We start from the raw sequence: 19,341 nt of genomic DNA, 5'->3' as shown, positions 1-19,341 counted from the left end.
AGCTAGGACCCCTCCACTGAAAAAGAATCCAACTGACTATGTTCATGTACACTTAGAAGCCCCCTCTGAACATCCTAAAACAGAGCCCCGAGGTGTGTTTCTTTGTAATCTCATGCTTCTCCCCTGCCTGCTGCTCCCACTGTTGCTGCCTGGGTTGAGATCCCCACACCCACACTTTTGGCCCTAAGAGGACCTAGAAGGTCTTTTGTGTCCTTTCCCATCCCTTCTGATAATCCCTTCCTCACCCTGCTGCTAAATTAACATTTCTCCACCAACCACAAATCTGAGCTTGTCACTCCCCAAGTGGCTTCCATGTCCACTGAAATCACGTTATGCTCAAAGCCAGTCCTGTCAGGATCTTCATTATTTCACTCCTTCAAGAGCTTGACAGTCTGCAAGCCTCCAGAATAGCCTGCAAGCTTGCAGACCAGTGGTGCTTGGTTATTCACTCAACATTCACCAAGGCCTGACTTTCTCCTTTCTGGGTGCTTTGCTAAGCCAGGCCATTCCTGCTGCCATTCACCCTTCCTCTGGGACTCACCAGTTGCAACCCTACCTCTTCTCCCTTCCATTTCCCCATTCCTCATACCACCTTAATGCATCCTCAGGAAGAACTTCTCCCTCTAATTCTGTGCCCACAACTTTGTTTGCACTACTAAGGTGACACTAATCACACTACTTTGCTCTGTGGACTATAGCTTCAGCCTGTACTCGTGGGGAAAGATACAATTTAGAGCAGAGTTTCGGGTGTCACTTCAACTCACTACTGTGTAAGCTTAGACTCACCCTTTCTGAGACTCATCCACTTTACCTATAAAATATATGTAATAACATCTCCCTCTCAAAGCTGCTGTGGGTGTGGTGACATATATGAAAACAATTTGGAAACTACACATGCAAAGTATTTTTATTCCTATTGGCTGCTTGAGGGCAGGAACCATCCTATTCATTTTTGACCTAACCCCCATCTCCAGTACATGCCAGGATCTAGCAGAGCACATTCATTTCAGTATAATTTTGAGAAAAAGAGAAAGGACTCTTTCCAACTCAAACTTAATACCACAATTTGAACTTTGAAGTTGCTCAAAAGGGTTCTTTCAGCTCTAACAAGGAAAAAATGACTGGAAGACGAACCTTTAGGCGACTTAACTGTTTTTACTTGCATCACAGATTATTTGGGGGGCCACATGAGCCTTTGACAGGACATCTGTGAAGTTAGAACAGTCTTCGGTCTTTTGTATACTCTGAGCAGTCGAGGCCACAGGAGTTTGCCATTCTCTGATATTTTCCGCAACACATTAAACAGAGTCTACTCCATTCTAAATTTGCATGGGGCCCAGGAACTCTTTGAGAGAGAGCTTGAGTGAGACCTTGGGTTGACATGTACAGGTCTGTCTGATGGCCAGGGTGAATGGGTATATTCCCTGAAGGGGGATAGGCAAGAGGAAAAGAAAACAGTCTCCCTGAAGTGATGCTTCATGGAGAAGTCTCGAAGGATGGTGTGGTTTTTGCAACAAGGTGTGGATGAGGCAGGGAGTAGGGGCTTCCAGGAGGCTGTGCCCCTGGCTTTATTTCCCATCTTGAGTGTGGTTCACCGTGTCTGATGATCAGACAGGTCAGGTTGTGCCCTAAACAAAGTCACACATACATAGGAAGGCATCACATTGTAGGTTTGTGCACACTTTCTTTGCAATTTTCTGCCAGAGGAAAGTCAAGTGTCTTAAGGACTTGCCTAATTCTTACCAAGGCACTGTTGGAAAGTCAAGTGTCTTAAGGAAGGGGTGACTTTCCTAATTTTTGCCAATGCACTGTTTAGGGGAAGCCCTGGCAGGGACCCTTGGAAGAACAGGGCTGTCTATAGTGGAAAGAACTATGACATTATGAGGCCAATAGTTCTACTTTAGTTCAGTATCTTAGTTATTTTAGCCCTTTAGAACCTAACACAGCACCTGGTACACATGTATTCAGTAAATTGGATGATAGATGTCTATGGGTTTTTAAAGTTTTATCCAGGAGGCATCACAGATCTCATTTGTTCTTTATTCCTTTTGTGTTCTCTTCCCAGACTTGTGGTTTTGTCACAAGGAGATAATATTTTCAGCAAAAAATATAAACTTTCCCTCAAGACACAAATTAGAATATATGGTGGTGTGGTCCCCGGTGAGGAAGCCATCCTTCCAGGCCCAGATTTTCCTGCCCTGTCTCCATTTCCAGCTTATCATAAATACTTTCCTGACCCCTAAAATGCAGGACACTGATCAAGTCAGTTAAGAAGTTTTTATTTCAAGCCTGCTGGGCTTTACAAAGGACTGCATTTGACTCTGGGCATGGATTCAAAGTCCTTTTGAATAAATGACCTGCTTGTCTAGCTGTCAAAATGTGGACCTCACTGGCACTCTTAACTATAGCCCTGTTTCAAGTTTATGTGCCAGAAACGGAACTTCTGTCTTTCAAATTCAACAAGGTCTTCAGACCATGGCCGCCTTGCACAATATGGACCTGCTATTAGAGCAACTAAGGGTATTTACGGTTTATTCAAATAATGCAGTGCAAAGAATAGGAGGTTTGAAAGTCTGGCGAGGAGTAGAATTGACTTCCATAAATCTAGGGCCCTAAAAATACCTTTTTTGTTCAAGCGTTGGAAAGAATTTTGTCGATCTTTCTGCTTCATTGGCATTTCTTTACGTTTTCCTGGTAACCAGAGACAAGTTGCACAATCGGTGTGGCATTTGGCTCCTGATTCTGGGGGAGAGGGAGTGCTCTCTGCCACTTCAGCAGGCCCAGCACAGTGGAGCGCGGAGCATTCAGCACTGGGGGCGCCTGCCAGCAGCTGGCCCTGCCAAACTAAACAGGAATCAGCGCGGACAAAGGGAAGATTATGTGGTGGAAAAAGGATACCCCGAATTAAGGCAGGAAAGCCACGTCAATTATATTTGGAAGCGGTGTCTTTCCCCCGGGTTACAAAGCCATCTCTTTAAGAGCTCTGAGGATGTTGCTGTTCCACCGAAAGCTCACCCACAAAAGGTCAGTGGGTGGAGTTCAAACAAAATGCTTTTTCTCTTATGACTTCCTGTGGATCTTGATATCTCGCCACAAGTCTTTCTGCCACCACTGTGCCCTTCCATGCACGCTAGTCACAGCAGGAGGAGGATAGGAACGCGCGCCAGGAGCGGATTCGGGGGCGTGAGCAGCGGCTCTGGCAGAGACTCTCCGCGCAGTGGCCCGCAGTGGGCTGGGCGTGCTGAGCACTGCGTCCCTGCTTCAGTCCTGATCTTAGGGGAAGAAAAATAAAAACAAAACAAAACTCAACCCAACAAAACTCCTGGGATTTCCCGGCCACCAGCCCCAGTGAGTGCCCCCACGGGATAAGCTCTTACTGACTCTCCTCCTTGTGGCCCCAGGCTGACCTCTGCAAGGTCACTGTTGGGAGCTGAAGGCAAAGTGGCCTGGCCCACTGCTGGTGATACCCAGGCTCTGGGGACACGCAGGGGCTCAGCGCAGGCGCACGCGCAGCACGGGGCTGGGAGAACTGGCAAAGCCACCTGCGTTGCTGTGCGCAGGGAGTCTCTGATGCTTCTCTCCTGTCTCCTTTTTCAAAATGCAAAATAAAATGAGGCATTTTATTTTTAACAATAAAAGTAACAAATACATCATCACCAAGATGTTTAGATGTTACTATTACTGGGAACATCTTGCTTTTTTTTCTCCTTGAAGAAGTAAGACTTTGAAGATACAGTAATGCCCCACCTTCATCCCTCCCTTCCCCAGAGTGAACCTCCTTAAATTTGTCTATATTGTTCCTACGTGGTTTTTCTTACTTTTTCCATGCATAGTTTTATTTAAATATGATCTTGCATGGTTTTTAAATTTATGTAAATGATATCCTTTAAATATCTTTTTACAATTTCCATTTTGCACTTAACCCACCACTTTAGGAATTTATCATTGTGAATGTTAGTAAATCTAGCTTTAAGAATGTTTAATAAACTTTTCAATAAAAACAATTATTTTTAAAATTCATTCTATTCAGGTGCATGACTTTTTTCCCCACTTTTTAAAATTACAAAGCATACAATTAGCATGTTTGTACATTTACACTAGCACACATGCCTAGTGTTTATGGGAGTAGACCCTAAAGAAAGTAGAAGTAGAGGCCGGGCACAGTGGCTCATGCCTGTAATCCTAGCACTTTGGGAGGCCGAGGCGGGCATATCACGAGGTCCAGGAGATCGAGACCATCCTGGCTAACACAGTGAAACCCTGTCCCTACTAAAAATACAAAAAATTAGTCGGGTGTGGTGGCAGGCGCCTGTAATCCCAGCTACTTGGGAGGCTGAGGCAGGAGGATGGCGTAAACCCGGTAGATGGAGTTTGCAGTGAGCTGAGGTCGTGCCACTGCACTCCAGCCTGGGCAATAGAGCGAGACTCTATCTCAAAAAAAAAAAAAAAAAGAGGTAGAATTCCTGGGTCATAGGTCAGTTTCAACATTGCCAAATATTGACAAATTGCTGTCAAAGAGGGCTATGTTAATTTTCAAGCTCACCAGCAATGTTCAAGATTTTCACCAAAACTTGGTACACCCGATTAATCGTATTTGCTGACATGACAGTTTCAAGTGGTACCTAGCCACTTGACTTTTCAATTCCCTGAGAACTAGTGAAGTTGAGCATATTTTCATAGGCTGTTGTCCATTTGAGCTTTTTGCTTTTTAAGCTGTGTATTTACATACTTTGCGACATTTCTATTGTGTTACTGTGGAGTTTTTAAAATAAATTTGCAATTTATATGTGGTTTCTATAAGTTTTCCAGTATATGATTTTCCTTTTTACTTTGTTTATGGTGTCTTTTAAATTTTAATACAGTTAATAATTACTTTTCAATGTAGTTAAATGTATCAATCTTTCATCCTTTTTTTAGTTCTATAAAGATTTTTCCGTGCTTCACTCTAAGACTTTTTTTTTTATTTCAATCTTTAAGCCTGAGTTTGGGAATGTGAATTTGTATATCATGAAATAGGGATTTAATTTTTTCACGTATGTAATGAACTGTTCTACACTATCTGTTAAAGAGTCTACCTTATCACCATTGATTTAGGATACTACCTGTCATATTCTGTTTCCCTATTTTGTGTGCTGATTTCTAGGTTTGCTCATTGATTTACCTATCTCTGAATCCGTTCTATACTTTTAAAATTACAAAATTTTATAAAGTCTTATTATAATAAAATACGGATTTTTTCCCTCTTTTTCCCTCTTCCTATTTTTCTTTCTTCTAGATTTTCTTGGCACTTGTTGGCCATTTACTCTTTCATAATATTTCAGAATCAGCTTGTCCAGATCCCTAAAAATTCGTATTGAGACTATGACTGCAATTATATTAAATTTATAAAATAATTTTGGGAGAATTGACATCTTTATGATATTGAGTCTTTTCATTGTGAAAACAATGCATCTCTCAGTAAGTTCTTCTTGCATGTCTTTTAAAATGTTTTCATGGGCTGCGCACAGTGGCTCGTACCTGTAATCCCAGTACTTTGGGAAGCCAAGGCAGAAAGATACCTTGAGGCCTGTAGTTCCAAACCAGTCTGAGCAACATAGCGAGACCCTATCTCTACAAAAAATAAAAAAAGTAAAGGGCATGGTGGCACACGCCTGTAGTCCCAGCTATTACAAAGGCTGAGGTGGGAGGATCGCTTGAGCCCAGGAGTTTGAGGCTGCCAAAGGCTAGGATTGTGCCATTGTACTCCAGCCTGGGTAACAAAGTGAGACTCTATCTCTAAAAAAAAGTCTTCTTTAGAGATATTGGACATTTTCATTACTTTTTTTTCTGGTCAGCTTTTAGATTTTATTATTAACACAAATTGTCTTTTAAAATTCTGTTGTCTGATTATTTCTTGCTTAGTATTTGTAATGCAAATAATATTTTATATTATATCTTGTATCTAAATACAATCCAACATTTTTTATTTGTCCTAACAGTTTGCATAAATTCTAGGATTAACGGTGTGGAAAATAATATCAAGAATGAATTTTTTTTCTTCCTTTCTAATCAGTTTAACTTTTTAACCTCTCCTGCCTGCAATCTGCACCATTAGAAAAGAAACTAATGGGCCGGGCGCAGTGGCTCACGCCTGTAATCCCAGCACTTCGGGAGGCCGAGGCAGACGGATCACCAGGTCAGGAGATCCAGACCATCCTGGCCAAGACAGTGAAACCCCATCTCTACTAAAAATACAAAAAATTAGCCAGGCGTGGTGGCACGCACCTGTATTCCGAGATACTCGGGAGGTTGAGGCAGGAGAATCACTTGAATCCAGGAGGCAGAGGTTGCAGTGAGCTGAGATCACACCACTGTACTCCAGTCTGGGTGATAGAGCGAGGCTCTGTTTCAAAAAAAAAAAAAAAGAAACCATGATAGCTGACAAACTAACTCACTCATGATTTTAAAGACCATTTTTTTTTATTTTTTGTTATTTTTATTATTAGCGCATTCTGTAACTTCAGTGCTTTAAAATTAAGAATCAAAATCAACCAAAAATTTCACCTATATTGGGACACTTAAAAATGTATAAATCAGTTGCTGTAGGCAAAAAAAAAAATAGTCCCCCAAATATCCACTCTGTAATCCCTGGGACCTGGGAAATGCTAGGTCACGTGATAAAAGGAATTAAGGAAGGAGATGGAATTAAGGCTGCTAATGAGCTGACCTTAAATAAAGAGATTAAACTGGATTATCCAGGTGCACCCAGTGTAAACAAAAGGGTCCTAAAATGCCTGGGAAGGAGGCAGAAGAAGCGGTCTGAATGATGCAGTGTACCAGGGAGTGCAGAGGGCCTCAAGAAGCTTGAAAGGTTAAGGAAGTGAATTCTCCCCGGAGCCTCCAGAAAGAGCACAGCTCTGCCATCGCCTGGATTTCGGCCCAATAACACCAGTGTTAGACCTTTGATCTGTAGAACTATAACACATTTGTGTTATTTTAAGCCACTAAATTTGTGGTAATTTCTTTTATAGCAGCAAAAGAAAACTAATACACCAGTGGAAATTAAAAACTATATGAAATAATAATGTTACATATCAAAGCTTTTGAGATTCTGTTAAGGCAGTAATTATAGAAAGTAGACAGCCTTAAAATGCCCATATTGAAAAAACATTCAGATAATAAAGTATATAACCCAAGAAGTTAGATTAATAACAGAGTAAATACAAAAAATGGAAGAAAAATCATTAAAAGAAAAGCAGAAATTAATGCAATAGTGAAAATAAAGCTAGGAATTTTTTTTTTTTTTTTGAGACGGAGTCTCGCTCTGTCGCCCAGGCTGGAGTGCAGTGGCCGGATCTCAGCTCACTGCAAGCTCCGCCTCCCGGGTTTACGCCATTCTCCTGCCTCAGCCTCCCGAGTAGCTGGGACTACAGGCGCCCGCCACCTCGCCTGGCTAGTTTTTCGTATTTTTAAAGTAGAGACGGGGTTTCACCATGTTAGCCAGGATGGTCTCAATCTCCTGACCTCGTGATCCGCCCGTCTCGGCCTCCCAAAGTGCTGGGATTACAGGCTTGAGCCACCACGCCCGGCCAAAGCTATTATTTTTAAGAACTTATAATATCCCGAGAAATATTCTAAATGTTTTACACATATTGACCCTTTTCTTTCTTACAATAACCTTATATATAGGTATTATAGGTATCATTATTGCCTTTTTTCTTTTTTTCTTTTTTGAGACGGAGTTTCGCTCTTGCTGCCCAGGCTGGAGTGCAATGGTGCGATCTCGGCTCACTGCAACCTTCACCTCCGGTGTCCAAGCGATTCTCCTGTCTCAGCCTCCTGAGTAGCTAGGATTACAGGTGCCCACCACTAAGCCTGGCTAATTTTTGTATTTTTAGTAGAGACGGGGTTTCACCATGTTGGCCAGGCTGGTTTTGAACTCCTGACCTCAGGTGATCCACCCACCTAGGCTTCCCAAAGTGCTGGGATTACAAGCATGAGCCACCGCACTTGGCCTGTTGCCTTTTTTCAGTTGAGGTATCTGAGGCATGAAGAGATTAAGTAACTTGCTCAGCTAGTAAGTAGAGAAATTGGGGCTCAAGCCCATACACCAGACTCTAGAGTCCATGTCCTTAACAGGCACATTAGTCATCTAACTAAACAAAAATGCAATAAAGAGAATCAACATCCCAAAGTTGTTTCTTTCAAGAGACTACTGAAATAGAACTATGGCCTGATATAGCTACAAAAACAGTGGAAATAAACAATATTAGGATTGGTAAAACAACATAACTACATATCAGTAGCAACGTTTGATATGAAAATATTATGCACAGTACTCTATTAAGAGATTTGAAAACTTTGACAACCAGATGTTTTCCTAGAACAGCGCTATTCAAAGTGTGGTCAGCTGACTGATCAGCAAATTATTTCTTGCCACTCTGCCTTGAAGTAAATACAGAAATTGAGAGTAAGTGCTTCAAACCTGTTAAACCATTTTTTTTGTTACCCTGCTGCAGCATCCAAGCACATAATGTTGCATTTTACAAAAGTGTTGGTCTTTGATAAATTTAGAAGCTCTGTCTTAGAAAACTATAACTTAAAACTGACTCAAGAAGAAACCGTAAATAAAAAATAAAACAAGCCTGGATGCGGTGACTTACTCCTGTAGTTCCAACACATTGGGAGGTTGAGGCAGGAGGATCACTTGAGCCTGGGCGTTTGACAGCAGCCTGAGCAACATTCTGTCTGGATAAAATTTCTTTTTTTTTTTTCTTTTCTTTTATTTTCTGAAACAGGATCTGGCTCTGTCACCCAGTCTGGAGTGCAGTGGTACTGTCATGGCTCACTGCAACTTCAAACTTCTGAGCTCAAGCCATCCTTCCACCTCAGACTCCCAAGTAGCTGGGACTACAGGCTCACATCGCCACACCCAGCTAATCTTTTAATGTTTGGTAGAGATAGGGTCTCACTGTGTTGCCCAGGCTTGTCTCAAAATCCTGGACTCAAGCAATCCTCCCTTGGCCTCCCAAAGTGCTAGGATTACAGGTGAGAGCCACAGCACCCAGACAAACTTGGTATGTCTTGGGCAAAGATGTGTGAGTAGAAAACTCTCTCTGTTTTTGTCTGACATGTCTATATTTCAACTGCACTCATAGTTATTGTTTAGTTAAATACAGAGATCTAGCTTTTTAGACATTTTCTTTTAGCATTCTTTTTTTTTTTTTTAAGACAAGGTCTTGCTCTGTCCCTCAGGCTGTAGTGCAGTGGCACAATCTCAGCTCACCGCAACCTCTGTCTCCCAGATTCAAGCAATTTTCCTGCCTCAGCCTCCTGCATAGTGAGATTACAGGCACACACCACCACACCCGGCTAATTTGTGTATTTTTAGTAAAGATGGGGTTTTGCTACGTTGGCCTGGCTGGTCTCAAACTCCTGACCTCAGGTGATCTGCCCGCCTTGGCCTCCCAAAGTGCTGGAATTACAGGCATGAGCCACTGCACCTGGCCTCTTTTAGCATTCTTAAGTTATTCTGTTCTTTTCTAGCCTCCAATATTGCTTTGGAGAAGTTTGCTATTGATAAAATGTTTGTTCTTTTGCTTTCTGGTTTCTCCTAAGATCTTCTCCTTGTCTTTGGTGTTCTATAATTTCACTATCATGTGTCTAGATGCAAACTTCTTTTTATTATGCTTGGCATTAATTGTACTACATGAATCTGAGGATTTATGAATTTCAAAAATTTTAGAAATTTCTGCGTCTCAGATTCCTATAATTTCTGACATTTCTGTTAGACATATATTGCTGATTTTCATTCTACCCTCCACATTTTTTAACCACTTTGTTTCTTGGTAGTCCATTCTGCATAATATCCTCAGACCTATTTTGACATTCACAAATTCCTGCTTCAGTTCTGACTTTGTTATTTAATCTGTCGATTTAATGTTTAATATAATGATTCCTTTTTATTTCTCAAAATTTTACTTGGCTTTTTATCTACCTACTTTAATCTACTTAATTGTAAGAGTGTCTTATTTCTTTGTGGTTTTTTTTTTGTACTTTTAATCCTTTTAAAAATTATTTTCTCATCTGCCAGAATGTTACGTTGTCTGGAATTTTAGGAACTCTAAATGTGGTATTGCTTTGTCTTCTTTTTATACTTGTGGATTTTTTTTCTTCCTAAAGTTTTTAAAATTGGGATTGTGAGATCACACAGCACACACAGGTCTGAGTCTAAAACAACTTCTGTGAGATTGTAACTATGGGAATCCAGTGAAAAAATTTTTAAGGTTTTTCAAAAATGTGTTTACTTCTGCTTCCAAAATGTACTCTTTTAGATTTATCACTTGGCTGAGATTAATTTTTTTTAATTGACCGTGTTAGGGGAGTTCCTGATATTTAGAAAGCATCAGTTTGTACTCTAAATCCGTAAGGCCCATACTAATGAATTCTCGAAGTAGAATTTTCATGCTTCTACCTGAAGCCTAGCCACGAAGAGAGCAATCTCCTTGTCTTCACCCTGTGCTGAGTTTTTCTGGCTTACCCTTTTGTTGTGTATGTAGCCCTCACAAGTTCCCAGCATTATGTATGTTAGGGGTTAAGAGCTTGTTCAGTTCCAGCCTTCTGTTACCAAAACACCAGGGGCTTGGTTTAGGTCCTGCTGCTCGCCACACAGATAGCCAATGCCTGAGACGAGTATTGCCAAGGAAGAAGGTTTTAATCGTCTGCTGCAATGGAGGAAATGGGAGAACAGTCTCAAATCCATCTCCCTGACCTCTAAAACTTAGGGTTTATATAGCAGGGAAGAAATGCAACAATGTGTAAGAAAACAGGAACTAGGGAGGGGTAAGAAAGCAATCATGATGAGTTAATGGGTCCAGTATCTCATTGTCTGGATGTGGTGAGCTGGTGAGTTTTGCTTGTTTGATACTTTGAGAGGCCCGAGGGATCCTTTCCTGAGGAAGGAACTCATAAAGCAAATATAAATTTCAAACTTTAAGACCAGAAGGATCAATTTCTATGTTTATCCCCAAACAACTGTCTATGGCAGTGGTCCCTAACCTTTTTGGCAACAGGGACTAGTTTCATGGAAGACAATTTTTCTACAGCCAGGGGTTGGGGGACCAAGGGGATGGTTTCAGGATGAAATTGTTTCACCTCATCAGGCATTAGTTAGATTCTCATAAGGAGCACACAACCTAGATCCCCCAGATGCACAGTTCACAATAGGGTTCATGCTCCTATGAGAATCTAATGCCATCGCTGCTGTGACAGCGGTGGAGCTCAGGTAGTAATGCCTGCTTACCTGTTGCTCACCTCCTGCTGTGCCGCCTGGTTCCTAATAACAGGCCACAGACCAGTCCATGGTCCTGGATTTGGGGACCCCCAGTCTATGGGACTATTGGGTTGGCTTCACCTCCATCTTGAACATGTCTCAACTGCTGCCCTTAAATTGACATTGACACCTGAATTGGGTTAATAAACTGCCTCCCACCTTAAAGTAGCAAAATCAGGTCATATCTATGTGCTTTGGCTTTCTTTTCCTGCTTTACTTTTGAACCTTTCTCTTTCAATCTTCTGAGCTCTGCTAGGCATTTTTAAAATGCTTAAAAACATTACTAGGTGTTCCGGTGGCTCGTGCCTGTAATCCCAGCATTTTGGGAGGCTGAGGCAGGCGGATCACGGTCAGGAGATCGAGACAACCCTGGCTAACACAGTGAAACCCTGTCTTTACTAAAAATACAAAAAATTGGCTGGGTGTGGTTGCACGCACCTGTAGTCCCAGCTATTCGGGAGGCTGAGGTGGGAGAATCGCTTGAACCTGGGAGGCAGAGGTTGCAGTGAGCCAAAATCTTGTCACTGCACTCCAGCCTGGGTGACAAGAGCAAAACTCTGTCTCAAAAAAAAAAAAAAAAAAGATTACTAGGTGTTTGTCACAGGAGGTGGTTCAGATTATATCGTCCCCAGTATTGCTGAGCCAGGTCCTCCTATTCTCAGGAACAAGTTCCCAAACACTCACAGCCACAGTAGAAAAAAAATGTTTTTCCATATGACTGCTTAAAGAAATCCATTCTCTCTGAATGGAACTTGGGGAAAGTGCTGTCAGTAGTTAACTAGAGATCGCAGCATCCTCAGGAAAGTATCCAGGCGCCAACAGTTTTGGGCCCACTGCAACACTGCCCTCCAGGGTCTGCTGTCCCTCACAGGTCTGGGCACAGAGTAAGGCCAGGGATCTCTAGAACATGGTGAAAGGAAGGACCAGGTAGGCATGGGGAGGAACGGCAGGAAGTGTGGGGTAATGGAAAGAGATCTGGAATCAGAACACTCAAGTTTAATCCAGTCTTGGTGTTTGAGAACTGGGGAACTTTGGGCAAGTCACTTCGCAGAAATTCAGCTTTCTTTTGTGTTAGATTAGGTCAAGGCTTTTCAAATACTCCCTCCCATAAAGCATTTTCTTCAAAGAAAGCCTAACATTAAAGCAGATCAAAGTAGAATTGCTCTGCTTGAAGCGGGGAGGTGTATTGCCCCCTGGCTCCCACCCTCTCCTACCCCCAGGAAACCCCTGAGGCACTTCCACAAAGCCCCCAGGGCTAGCACAGTTTGACACTATCAGGTTCACCTTGCAAGGATTTAATGTGAACCTCCTTTAAGTTGGCATCAAGCAAAACAGCCAATAAAGAGTCACTGAAAGTGATTGCATTAAAACATGGTTTCTATGAGGACTAGAAAGTACCTTCCAGGTTTCCTAGCAACAGAAATCAAGGTCTGCTGGCCACAGCAGAAAAAAAACAAAACAAAACAAAAAAAACAACATTTTTTGAAACCTGGGAAAAAAATGGTTTGAAATTAACCCTCATCCTCTATTGTGATGCAACAATATAAATGATCATAGGGCAACCATGTTTTAGTCCTTCCACCTCAAATCTTCCACCCTGTGAGCTGCGCGTGCCATCACCCACCAAAAGACAAGAATAGTAGAATTCCCATCTTATTGAAAATTAAAAATAACATTTTCCATTGTTTGATCCAAGTTTTGCTTGAGAAAGGAAAAGGATGAGAGGAGAGAAGTAATGTGAGCACTTTTCCCTTTCATACCATAGTACATAGGAGAGGATATGCAAACACAAGTTTTAGGATCTTCTTGGCCTCTTTATTCTTCTTTAAAATGGGCATTATCTCCTCATTTTACAGACTAGAAAAATTTATTCAGAACTTAATAGCCCATCTATGGTCACACACATATGAAATGGCAGAGACAGGAGAAATAAGACTTTTTTTAAAAAGCTGACTTATGATTTTTATGAAGGTATTGAGAGCAATACAGTGTTTCTGGTAAAAAGTGTATATCTGTTTTCTTATTTTTCCCCTACTTTTTACTTTGAAAAAATTTAAGCCTGCAGAAATATTAACAAATGGACTAGGAATACCATATACCTTTCACCAAGATTCACAAGTTAACATTTCACCCATTTGCTTTCTTTCTTTGTATACATATGTATGTGTTTCTGTGTATACATACACATGGATCTAAAACAGACAGATATGCATGTTTATGCTGAACTGTGTAGTTACTTAAGAGTTAACACTTTCTTGTATATAACCAAAATACCATTAACTATTCATAAGAATTAAATACACTGATTACCATTTTACACGGGCTATATTTAAATTTTTTGATTGTCTTAACACTATCTTTTATAGATTAAAAAAATCTTGGGTCAAATCAAGATTTGCACTTCGCTTTTTGTTGTTGGTGTTGGTCTGTTTGATCACTTTATCAGGAGCAGTACTCTCCCTATTCTGTTTCTCATGACATTCACTTTTTTTGAATCCAGATCAGTGCCTTGAAGAATGTTCCACATTCTAGATGTGTATGATTATTTCTTCATAATTTGTTGCAGGCTCTGGTTTTTAGCAAGAAAACTACATAGGTGATATTGAGTACTAGTTGCATCCCATCAGGTGGCAAATAAAGTCAGATGGGTTTCCTGTGCGTGAGAGCAAGTTTGATCATGTAGTTTTAAGATGGGGCACGCTGGATCTCTTTGGTATAGAGGGGTGTTTTCCATTTGTAATTCGTAAGTAATATGCATTGAGAAACTTTGTGACCATGTGAACACTCAGTTTCAGAACAACATTTCAGCTAATGGTTGTAATCCATCATTGATCTCAATCTTGCCTTAATCATTTATTCATATTGAGAAGTATAAAATGGGAATTTTGTTTTAGTTATATCAATTCATTCCACATTAGTTGGCATTATGTTCATAAAGAAATCTTCCTCTGTCTCTCCCTCTCACTCTGTCTCTCATAGCGCTAGTTCAGTAGTCACTGTAAACTCTTTAAATTTTGCTGCTTTTCACCTAAATTTCTCCTTAAAAAGGCCTTCTTGTGAAAAATATTTGCTGTTGGCAGGCACGGTAATTTAGGCTTATTTGTCCAAGGTGCCTTCCAAAAGCTTAATGAGGAGGAGGATAGAGGCAATTCACTTCATGTAAGCTCCTAGGAATGAAGTTTTATTTTATTAATAAGGAAATTGATAAACAAGGTTATTAAGTAACTGATGAAACTGAGAACTAAGAAAAGTGTTAATAAAAGAAATAAAAGGGTAGAGATTGTTTTTAAGGTGTTACTAAGATCCTCAAACTGCTCAGTTGATTTCTGGTTAAGAGTTTCAGATATTCTCTGGAAGCCTCTGAGTTCTATAAAGGAAATAATCTAGTTCCAGTGTTGTAAGTATAATTAGTGCAAAGGGAGTTCATGGAACACGTGAAAAATTTTAAGGCTGGGACGTAAGATTTCTTTACTTACTGCTTTTCAAGTAAACTAATGAGGGGAGAAATAACTTTGGTTTGGGTTAGGATGCCTAAAATAAAACCCAGCACAATATGATATGGTTGAGGCTGTTTCTCAAGGAAGTTTGGAAGAGAAACCAACTGCTGGATGAAATTTTTTTTTTTAATTGAAGCTCTCACAATTGAAATTCCCTCCTTGTAGATATCACTCCCAAAGGTTTCTTTCATCATAACAAACCATGAATATTTCTTTAGTGTTATAAAGGAATGAAAGCTCTTGAGATGCAGATTTCTCTTGAACATAAATTTTTTAGGAAACATTTAAGGAGAGCCTACTGCCTTCTTGGCATGAATTTACAAGTTAGTGATCCAAAGATGACAAATGCCCAGCTCCCGCCCCATGGCATCTCCAGAATTTCTGTTTAGAAGTTTAGGGATGGTAATTGAGGAGCTAAGGGATTTGTCATGAAGCTGTGTTTGCATTTCAAGTGAAGTTAGTTTTAAGAAGATTATATGTTATAGATTAATTTAAAAACTAGCAAAGTTTTATGAAGATGTCTTTGCTCAAATTTTGCATAAAACTGAAAAAATATCAGTTGTGTTACTATTAATATTAAAATGGCAGTGGAGAGTTACTGATGGAAATTATGAAAATGCTAAAACTTTTTCTTCCATATTGTATTATACCAACACTGTTTCTACACTTGCGAATCTTGGTCTAAATAGGAATGAGAGATGCATAAACAAATAATTATAATAAAATATAGTGTTAATGGGATAGATTAATTTAGAAAGAGTCATTTTGTACCCAAATAAGGCTAAAATCATTCATTTGAGTTACAGCATAAGAGCACAACCATGAGATCTTCCCTTCAGAGACAGTTGAGAACAGTTTGATTCAGAATTTGATACTTCTTTTTATCTTCAAATTGAATGTTCTGGAGAACATTCACAACCATCAAACCAGACTCGTCTCTTACTGTGCAATACGAGGGAGTACTAAGTTCAAAGGGAGCATATGAGTAGGTTATAGGATACCAAATCTCTAGGAGTAGAAGTCAAGAAACAGTGAGATTACTGGCTTAGCAAAAAAAAACATTGACATTAGGGTAGAAGAGACCATGAACACCTTGATGGCTGTCTCAGGAATGTCCTAAGGGCTGGGGTCAGGTGGCAAATATGACATGATTAATAAGCTCTTGAAGAAAATTTGTAGAACAAATAGCATCATTCAGGCACTCATTTTTCTGTGAGTACAATATATCATAGTTCAAATCTATCAAAGAATAGCCATCAACATTTATCCAACTTCTGCCTAATTAGATGTTGAGTGTCTTGAAGATAAAAGTAGATGGAGTTTCGCTTTTGTTGCCCAGACTAGAGTGCAGTGGTGCGATCTTAGCTCACTGCAACCTCTGCCTCCCAGATTCAAGTGATTCACCTGCCTCAGCCTTCTGAGTAGCTGATATTACATGCATGTACCACCACGCCTGGCTAATTTTTTTTTTTTTTTTTTAAGAAGAGATGGGATTTCTCCATGTTGGTCAGGCTGGTCTGGAACTCCCAACCTCAGGTGATCTGCCTGCCTTGGCCTCCCAAAGTGCTGGGATTAGAGGCATGAGCCACCGTGCCCCGTCGCAATCTTATTTATCTATATTTCACCAGCACCCACTGCTCTACTCAACACAAGTAGAATAAAGGTTGTATGATGAAATGAGAAAAGTCTTGATAATTCTCTTAACCAAGAATGTAGAAACACATTAGAGTAATGGTTTGTAATAATATAGATGTTGAACAGCAAAGAAAAAAAAGAGAAACCCAAACAGTTCCATTTAAAATGGGCAAAGGATTTGAATAGACATTTCTCAAAAGAAAACATACAAATGACCAACAGGTATATGAAAAAAATGTTCAGGCCGGACGCGGTGGCTCACGCCTGTAATCCCAGCACTTTGGGAGGCCGAGGCGGGCGGATCCCGAGGTCAGGAGATCGAGACCATCCTGGCTAACACGGTGAAACTCCGTCTCTACTAAAAATGCAAAAAATTAGCCGGGCGAGGCGGCGGGCGCCTGTAGTCCCAGCTACTCGGGAGGCTGAGGCAGGAGAACGGCGTGAACCCGGGAGGCGGAGCTTGCGGTGAGCCGAGATCGTGCCACTGCACTCCAGCCTGGGCGACTAAGCCAGACTCTGTCTCAAAAAAAAAAAAAAAAGAAAAGAAAAAAATGTTCAGTGTCACTAATCATCAGGAAAATGCTAATCAAAACCACAAGATAGCATCTTGCCCCAGTTAGAATGGCTATTGTCAAAAAGACAGGAAATAACAAATGCTGACAAGGATGCAGAGAAAAAGATACTCATACAATGTTGGGAATGTAAATTATAATAGTACAGCCATTATGGAAAAAATCATGGAGTCTTCTCAAAAAACTAAAAATAGAACAGCAGTACTATGCAGCAATCCCACCACTGGGTATTTATTGAAAGGAAAGGAAATCAGTGTATCAACAGATACCTGAACCCCTATAGTTATTGCAGCACTATTCACAATAGCCAAGATGTAGAACCAACCAAAGTGTTCATCAATGGATGAATAGATAAAGAAAATGAGATATCTATACACAATGGCATACTATTCAGCCACAAAAAAAGAATGAAATCTTATCATTGCAGGAACATGGTTGGAACTGTAGGTCGTTATGTTAGGTGAAATATGCCAGGCACAGAAAGACAAATATTGCATGTTCTCACTCATATGTGGGAGCTTAAAAAGTTAGTCTCATGGAGGTAGACGGCAGAATTATGGTTATGAGAGAAAGGGAAGGGTCAGGGAATGAAGAGAGGTTGGTTAATGGATAAAACATATTGATAGAAGGAATAATTCTAGTATTTGGTAGCACAGTAGAGTAACTGTAGTTAACAATAATTTATTATATGTTTCAAATTTGGCAGAAGATTTGAAATGTTCCCAACACAAAGAAATGATAAATGTTTGAGGTGATAGATGTCCTAAAAGGCCTGATTTGATCATTAAGCATTGTATGCATCTATCAAAATATCACATGTACCCCATAAATATGCATAATCATTATGAATCACTAAATATATATAAAGCGTGTGTGAGTGTGTGTGTGTGTATTGATGACATTTCAACTATACCATATATATTGTAGGTACAAGACTTAAACCATGACATATGCAGTGTGTTAGAATAAGTATTTAGCACTTTTTATAAGGATAAAAATATAATTTGATGATTTAACCCTTTCACTTGGGGCATTTTGCCCATCATAGAAATGATGAAAACACCAACAATTAGCCTTTGAAACAAAATGAAGCAAATACAACTTTTCAATTATCTCTGCTGAATGTATACTATTACCATACACAAGCAATCCTTAATGACAATAGCCACCAGCTTAATAAATCACAGCTGAGAACAAACTATGACATCACATATTGGCTAATGATTCACTGATTTCTCCTGGACTTTAGTTAGTTGGTTCATATCTGGAAGAGCATCTGATTTCAAACTGAGGCTACAAATCCCCAAGATCCAATACAATTTAAACAGTAAACAGCACAGAAATAAAGAATGGGATCTTCTGATGGTAAGCTTCAGGACAATTAGCAGAAATCCAGTTAGAAGCTGTGGTTCTTTGTGTGTGTGTTTTCATGGAGCTATCTTGCAACACTTTTTAGGAGAGTATTTTAATACGTGATTAAGTCACAAGAGTTAAAACCTAGCCATTTCATAACTGCTAAACACCATGCCATGCTGACACAAGACTTTTCCAAATGCTGATTTATTATTCTGCAATAAACCATAACTTGGTATTTAGTTCCCCTGAGTGAATCCGTTCTTCAGGTACACAGTAAGTCATTTTGTAAAAGTAGATTTCATCTATATGTGCACAATCCATGTATCTTAGATTGAAGATTTTCACTTTATTATTGGAAAGACTTAGGTATAATTTAAATAAGGGTATCTTTTTCTATATTAACAAATTTTATAATCTTATAAACTCTGTTCTCATTATAACTTAAATTTTCTCTTTTAAAAAAGCGTTTAAGCCTAGTGATCCATTTAATTTTCAACTCCTACTGTCCTTATCTAAAAAACATCATATTACGCCAGTGAGACAATGTGGATTGCTCTAGCTGACATGTTCTCTAGATGATCCACACAGTTAGGTCTTAGTAGATAGAGTTTTTGGTTTTGTTTTGTCTTGTTTTTACTTTCTGATAGTCTCTAACCTACTTTTATTTGCCCAAACTTCAACACACACAAGCTCTCTTTTAAATATAATGAAATAACCTTCTCTCATAACCCCAATAGCATGCATGCATCCAAAATCATTTTACTGTTACCTCTGAAGGACATCTATGTGAAGAAGTGGGAATGGTAAAATGTTTTTGTTCAATGTCAGGTCTAAAAGGTAATCCTAAAACAGTTTGGAAGTTTCTCAGAAAATTAAAACTAAAATTGCCATATGATCCAGCAATTCCACTTCTTGATACATATCCCACAGAAACAAAAGCAGGGATACAAACAGATATTTGTGCACCTAT

At 39.8% G+C, this 19,341-nt stretch overlaps 1 protein-coding gene across 1 annotated transcript in view; it reads left to right on the top strand.

Annotated features, from left to right (window-relative positions):
• Positions 1-19,341, top strand: part of STARD13 (StAR related lipid transfer domain containing 13) — a 553,194-nt gene that overhangs the window by 57,972 nt on the left and 475,881 nt on the right. The gene's annotated exons all lie outside the window — the stretch shown is intronic.

The sequence above is a fragment of the Papio anubis genome, chromosome 15 (assembly GCF_008728515.1).
Source record: "Papio anubis isolate 15944 chromosome 15, Panubis1.0, whole genome shotgun sequence".
In the NCBI taxonomy this organism is placed as follows: Eukaryota; Metazoa; Chordata; class Mammalia; order Primates; family Cercopithecidae; genus Papio; species Papio anubis.
Note: the sequence above shows the minus strand (reverse complement) of the source record. Positions and strands in the feature narration are given on the sequence as shown.